We start from the raw sequence: 7,500 nt of genomic DNA on the forward strand, positions 1-7,500 counted from the left end.
CAATATCATTAATACGCATATTTTTTTTCTTTTTCTTTGTGCTTCAGATAGTTCGTAAATACAATATCCTCCCCGTCCTTACGAAAAAAGGAAAGTAATTAAGCGAAAAGAAAAAAAAATCCGCGACTGAAAAAAAAAAGCTACCGTAATACTTTTAATTTTCGTCCGCGCCTTCACCAGCCATCCGCCAGACGAAGGAAGGACGTGACAATCGTCCCAATAATACTCCGTAATCATTGGATAATACTCGGGGCGCGACGAAGACCATGGGCGGCGAAGACCAGGGAGTGGAAATAGCATGGGATAAGGCCGATGGTCTATTTACAAGGAAATGTGCAGGACCGTTGCCTCGTTCAAGGAATTCGTCGATCACTGGGTTCCGTGGGGGTCGAAATCATGGCTTCCGCGTAAGGTGTCGTTGTGTGTACGTGTGTACGTGTGTATGTCTGTGTGGGAGTGTGTGTGTTTGTGTGTGTGTGTGTGTGTGTGTAAATTTGCATTTGTGTGTTTGTTTGTGAGTGCGTGTGTGTTTGTGTGTATTTCTGTGTGGGAGTGTGTGTGTGTGCAAATTTGCACTTGTGTGTTTGTTTGTGAGTGCGTGTGTGCGTGTGTGTGTGTGCGTGTGTGTATGTTTGTGTGTGTGTGTGTGAGTTTGCGTACTTGTTTGTATTTGCGTGTATATATGTGTGTATAGGTGTGTTTACGTGTATATGCATATGCCTGAATGTATCTCTGAAGAAAATTAATTTATAAGGTGAGGAGCCACAGTTCAATATCTCCCTCGCTTCCCCTTCCCTCCATCCCCATCCCTCGGTGAAAATAACCCAAAGGGAGAGCCAAAGCACAAGACACCGGTACCCACCCCCCTCCCCCCCACACACACTCCCTTCCCTCGTTAGCTGCTTTTCCCGACTCCCTCCCCGCCCGCGCGTGCTTCAAGCAAAGGCAACTGGCGCGGGTTCTTGAGAATTTGTTCTCCGGTTCTTACCGGTTCTCACAAGGGAGGAGGTGGAGAAGCTGAGGGACGAGATTTGTGGCAAAGAGGAGGAATGAGGAGGATAGAGAAAAAAGACAGAGGAGGAAGAGAAGGTGGATAGGGGAAGGGAAATGGAGAGGAGGTAGGGGGGAGGAGGAGGAGAGGGTAGATTAGGAGAAGAAAAAGGGAGAGGAGGAAGGTTAGGAGGAAAAGGAGGAGAAGTTAGGTAGAGGGTAGGAGGAAGAGAAAGAGGAGGAGGAAAGAAGGAGGAGGAATTAGGAGGTAAGGAGGAGGGAAGGTTGAGGAGGGGGGGGGGAGGAGGAGGAGAGGGTAGATTAGGAGAAGAAAAAGGGAGAGGAGGAAGGTTAGGAGGAAGAGAAAGAGGAAGAGAAGGTGGATAGGGGAAGGAAAATGGAGTGGAGGTTGGGGGTGGGAGGAGGAGGAGAGGGTAGATTAGGAGAAGAAAAAGGGAGAGGAGGAAGAGAAAGAGGAAGAGAAGGTGGATTAGGTGAAGAGGAGAAAGGGGGAGGAGGAATTAGGAAGGTGGATTAGGAAAAGGAAGCAAGCAGAAAGCACAGGTCATAGAAGGAACGAAGCAAGGCAGAAAGCACAGGTTAGAGTGAGAAGGAAGCAAGGCAGAAAGCACAGGTTAGAGTGAGAAGGAAGCAAGGCAGAAAGCACAGGTTAGAGTGAGAAGGAAGCAAGGCAGAAAGCACAGGTTAGAGTGAGAAGGAAGCAAGGCAGAAAGCACAGGTTAGAGTGAGAAGGAAGCAAGGCAGAAAGCACAGGTTAGAGTGAGATGGAAGCAAGGCAGAAAGCACAGGTTAGAGTGAGAAGGAAGCAAGGCAGAAAGCACAGGCCAGAGAGAAAACGAAGCAAGGCAGAAAGCACAGGTTAGAGTGAGATGGAAGCAAGGCAGAAAGCACAGGTCAGAGTGAGAAGGAAGCAAGGCAGAAAGCACAGGCCAGAGAAGGAACGAAGCAAGGCAGAAAGCACAGGTTAGAGTGAGATGGAAGCAAGGCAGAAAGCACAGGTCAGAGTGAGAAGGAAGCAAGGCAGAAAGCACAGGCCAGAGAAGGAACGAAGCAAGGCAGAAAGCACAGGTTAGAGTGAGATGGAAGCAAGGCAGAAAGCACAGGTCAGAGTGAGAAGGAAGCAAGGCAGAAAGCATAGGTCAGAGAAGGAACGAAGCAAGGGAGAAAGCACAAGTCAGAGTGAGAAGGAAGCAAGGCAGAAAGCACAGGTCATAGAAGGAACGAAGCAAGGGAGAAAGTACAGGTTAGAGTGAGAAGGAAGCAAGGCAGAAAGCACAGGTCATAGAAGGAACGAAGCAAGGGAGAAAGTACAGGTTAGAGTGAGAAGGAAGCAAGGCAGAAAGCACAGGTCATAGAAGGAACGAAGCAAGGGGAAAAGCACAAGTCAGAGTGAGAAGGAAACAAGGCAGAAAGCACAGGTTAGAGTGAGAAGGAAGCAAGGCAGAAAGCACAGGTCAGAGTGAGAAGGAAGCAAGGCAGAAAGCACAGGTCATAGAAGGAACGAAGCAAGGCAGAAAGCACAGGTTAGAGTGAGATGGAAGCAAGGCAGAAAGCACAGGTTAGAGTGAGAAGGAAGCAAGGCAGAAAGCACAGGTCATAGAAGGAACGAAGCAAGGGGAAAAGCACAAGTCAGAGTGAGAAGGAACGAAGCAAGGGAGAAAGTACAGGTCAGAGTGAGAAGGAAGCAAGGCAGAAAGCACAGGTCAGAGAAGGAACGAAGCAAGGCAAAAAGCACAGGTTAGAGTGAGAAGGAAGCAAGGCAGAAAGCACAGGTCATAGAAGGAACGAAGCAAGGGAGAAAGCACAGGTCAGAGATGGAACGAAGCAAGGGAGAAAGCACAAGTCAGAGTGAGAAGGAAACAAGGCAGAAAGCACAGGTTAGAGTGAGATGGAAGCAAGGCAGAAAGCACAGGTTAGAGTGAGATGGAAGCAAGGCAGAAAGCACAGGTTAGAGTGAGATGGAAGCAAGGCAGAAAGCACAGGTTAGAGTGAGAAGGAAGCAAGGCAGAAAGCACAGGTCAGAGTGAGACGGAAGCAAGGCAGAAAGCACAGGTCAGAGTGAGAAGGAAGCAAGGCAGAAAGCACAGGTCAGAGAAGGAACGAAGCAAGGGAGAAAGCACAAGTCAGAGTGAGAAGGAAGCAAGGGAGAAAGCACAAGTCAGAGTGAGAAGGAAGCAAGGCAGAAAGCACAGGTCAGAGTGAGAAGGAAGCAAGCAGAAAGCACAGGTTAGAGTGAGATGGAAGCAAGGCAGAAAGCACAGGTTAGAGTGAGATGGAAGCAAGGCAGAAAGCACAGGTTAGAGTGAGAAGGAAGCAAGGCAGAAAGCACAGGTTAGAGTGAGATGGAAGCAAGGCAGAAAGCACAGGTTAGAGTGAGATGGAAGCAAGGCAGAAAGCACAGGTTAGAGTGAGAAGGAAGCAAGCAGAAAGCACAGGTTAGAGTGAGATGGAAGCAAGGCAGAAACCACAGGGCAGAGTGAGAAGGAAGCAAGGCAGAAAGCACAGGTCAGAGTGAGAACGAAGCAAGGCAAAAAGCACAGGTCAGAGTGAGAAGGAAGCAAGGCAGAAAGCACAGGTCATAGAAGGAACGAAGCAAGGGAGAAAGCACAGGTCAGAGATGGAACGAAGCAAGGGGAAGAAAGCAAAGGTCAGAGGAACAAGGAAGGCACAATTCAAAGTAGGAACGAAGCAAGGGAAAAAAGTACAGGTCAGAAGAAGAAGGTAGAGATAGAAAAGGCAGGAAGCACAGGTCAAAGAAGGGAAGAATGTACAGGTGAGAGGAAAGCCAGTGAGAAAGACCAGGTCAGAGAAGGAACGAAGCAAGGGAGAAAGCATAAGTCAGAGTGAGAAGGAAGCAAGGCAGAAAGCACAGGCCAGAGAAGGAACGAAGCAAGGCAGAAAGCACAGGTTAGAGTGAGATGGAAGCAAGGCAGAAAGCACAGGTCAGAGTGAGAAGGAAGCAAGGCAGAAAGCACAGGCCAGAGAAGGAACGAAGCAAGGCAGAAAGCACAGGTTAGAGTGAGATGGAAGCAAGGCAGAAAGCACAGGTCAGAGTGAGAAGGAAGCAAGGCAGAAAGCATAGGTCAGAGAAGGAACGAAGAAGGCAGAAAGCACAAGTTATAGTGAGATGGATGCGAAAGCAGCAGAAAGACACCCTATGGGCGTGCTGCTCACCATGCTGACGCTCGTGGGGGGAGAGGAGGCGGCGGATAGGGTACGGGCAGCGCGGTGCAAGCGCCGGCGGGCTGTGGCCAGGGGCATGGGGGGGACGATCTGTGCGCTCCTGAGGGGTATCCGGGGGGCGCGATGGCCTCGTTCTCCCTGGTGCCAGTGTCCCTATCACTGGTTCTCTCTTTCAGAGTCTCCTTCGAGTGTGCGCCTTCGCGGCCCCTCAGGAGGCTGGCGGCGCACATTGTCAGGTGCGCGGGAGGGTGCCTGGATAACGTATGGCAACAGAGTTGCTCTGTCAGCTCTCTGTATGTGGTCTGGTTCTGTCTGGGTGGCTTTACTTTCTTCTGCTCAGCTTTTACTTTTTCCTCAGTTCTCAGAGGTCTATTTTCCTCAGAGTTTCTTTTTTCCTACTCACAGAGTCCTTCTTCTGTTTCTTCTTCCTTCTCCTCTTTCTTTTCCCTCAGAGTGAGAAGGAAGCAAGGCAGAAAGCATAGGTCAGAGAAGGAACGAAGCAAGGGAGAAAGCACAAGTCAGAGTGAGAAGGAAGCAAGGCAGAAAGCACAGGTCATAGAAGGAACGAAGCAAGGGAGAAAGTACAGGTTAGAGTGAGAAGGAAGCAAGGCAGAAAGCACAGGTCAGAGATGGAACGAAGCAAGGGAGAAAGCACAAGTCAGAGTGAGAAGGAAACAAGGCAGAAGGTCAAAGAAGGGAAGAATGCACAGGTCAAAAGTTTATATGAAATATTCATGGCGACGGTTCAGCCCCGGGGCGGGAAGAAATATTCCCTTTGTTTACGCGTTTCCCAATGGCGCCCTGTACTAAGGCCGATTATGGCGTGTGATTTCAGTTGTGGTTACTGTATGGAGAGAAGGAGGTAGGAGTATGGAGGGAGAAAGAGGGAAGGAGGACGGTAGAGAAGGAAGAAAAGAACAATAAAAGAGGGACAGAAGATGGGAGAGAAGGATGAGAAGACGAGGGGAGATGGTAGGAAGGGGAGGAAGGAGGAATGGAGGGGAGACGGTAGGAAGGGGAGGAAGGAGGAATGGAGGGGAGATGGTAGGAAGGGGAGGAAGGAGGAATGGAGGGGAGATGGTAGGAAGGGGAGGAAGGAGGAATGGAGGGGAGACGGTAGGAAGGGGAGGAAGGAGGAATGGAGGGGAGACGGTAGGAAGGGGAGGAAGGAGGAATGGAGGGGAGACGGTAGGAAGGGGAGGAAGGAGGAATGGAGGGGAGACGGTAGGAAGGGGAGGAAGGAGGAATGGAGGGGAGACGGTAGGAAGGGGAGGAAGGAGGAATGGAGGGGAGATGGTAGGAAGGGGAGGAAGGAGGAATGGAGGGGAGATGGAGGATGGAAGAGAAGGAGGAAAGCAGGAAGGAAGACGGAAAAGAAGGAGGGAAGGAGGAAAAGAGGAGAGGAAGACGGAAGGGAAGGAGGATGAGGGAGAAGGAAGGTAGAAGGGAGATTAGGAGGGAAGGAAAAAGAAAATGAGGGAATAAGGAATAGATGGAAGGAAAAGAATTTTGAAGGATGGATGAGGAAACAAGAAAGAAAAAAAAATCTCTTTTATTTCATTTACTCCTCGAATTCTTCCTTTCGCTTTTCTTCGATTCATTTATCTATTAACCTTCTTAGATAAATGATACTATTACGGCACCTATTATATCATTGTATTATGCCTCTTTATATCATTATCATTTCATCATTTTTCTTTGTGCAATTTATTTGAACATTCTAGCTATTACCTATATATCTTATCAATTCATCTATACTATTATTTGTCTATTTACACACATTCATCTCTTTATTCACATTTTTTACCACTTGCTTATTCATCTACTTTCCAGTAGCTTTTATCAATTTCTCTCTCTCTCTCTCTCTCTCTCTCTCTCTCTCTCTCTCTCTCTCTCTCTCTCTCTCTCTCTCTCTCTCTCTCTCTATGTATGTATGTATATATATATATATATATATATATATATATATATATATATATATATATATATATATGTGTGTGTGTGTGTGTGTGTGTGTGTGTGTGTGTGTGTGTGTGTGTGTGTGTGTGTGTAAATTTATATATATATAATTATCTCTCTCTCTCTCTCTATCTATCTATGTATCTTTCTCTTTATCTATCTATCTATCTACCTATCTATCTATCTATCTATCTGTCTGTCTATCTTTCTCGACGAGATGGTGACCAGGGCCAAGCACGTGGTGAATACTCCATCAGGGAGCAGACATGTGAGTTGAGCTGTGCAACACATCCTTCGCTGTCAAATGGAGGAGCAATGTGTCGTATAACAGCTATCTTGCAGCATTCTTGTCCAATTCTCTAACGTGGCTTGTGAAAGTAACATTATTATTAATCTACTGCTAAGAACGTTTACTTCCTTGTTGATATTGATGGCTTTGTCATTTAACCTTAGGGTAGTCACCTGATTGGTTTCCGGTCGAGCTATAATCATTGCCTGTTTGTTTGTTTTTGTTTTCTGGTACCTGAGTGACCTGCCATTTACGGCCCTATGGAGTTATGAGGTCGAGTGTGTTTTTATGTGTTTGACTGAATTTGAGTATCGCAGCTAAATGTGAGGATGAGGCTAGAGTTTCAAGGGAAGGTTGTACGATATCGTCATAATATATGTTCTTCAGAAGTGGATCAATGACACTGCCCTGTGGCACGCTGTCTTGAACATGAAGTTCATGGGATGCATGACCGTTACCTAATTTTCTGAAGATAGTTTTCAATCAGCATCACTACGTTACCATTTATTCCCTAGACTCATCAATTTTGCTGCAATGACTCTTATGCCTCTATCGAAATACCTGCAATACCAAGTGCAGTGACAAAAGTGTCTTTGCGAGCAGATTATTGTTAGTTTACCAAAATTTTCCAAAAACATTTTTCCAACGGTCGAGAGGAGTGAAACTGGACTGTAGTTGTTCGGTTCTGCTTTGCTCTTCTTTTAACGTACTGTCACCATGTTTGTTTTCTTTCATCAGGCTACTTTCTGTATCCAATATCATCGTATCCTATCGCTTAGATGCCGCGTGGCCTCTGCTTTAGTCATCGTGGTAGTGTAAAGCTTTGAGTGAGTTGGAAACAAGGAGATTTTCCTCCTCCCAGAGAAGAACGAAGGAAGAAGTTCAGCCTTTTTCTACTGGATGTTGTGGCCGATCCGGTTGAGAGGAGGGATGCAATCGTCAGGTGCAAACCTATGTTGTATTTTGACACAAGTCCACCAGGCCCTCTGAACGACTAGTCAGTCTTAACCAGAGGCCCGCTTTTCATTGATTGATTACCCATTTTTGGACAGTTTGCA

The 7,500-nt window shown here is 47.2% G+C and overlaps 1 pseudogene; it reads left to right on the top strand.

Moving 5' to 3' along the window:
- Positions 1-1,880: 1,880 nt before the first annotated feature.
- On the top strand, positions 1,881-3,561 carry LOC147470063 (uncharacterized; annotated as a pseudogene).
- Positions 3,562-7,500: the final 3,939 nt, after the last annotated feature.

The sequence above is a fragment of the Penaeus japonicus genome, unplaced genomic scaffold (assembly GCF_977035675.1).
Source record: "Penaeus japonicus unplaced genomic scaffold, GWHDUDI00000001_assembly GWHDUDI00000017, whole genome shotgun sequence".
In the NCBI taxonomy this organism is placed as follows: Eukaryota; Metazoa; Arthropoda; class Malacostraca; order Decapoda; family Penaeidae; genus Penaeus; species Penaeus japonicus.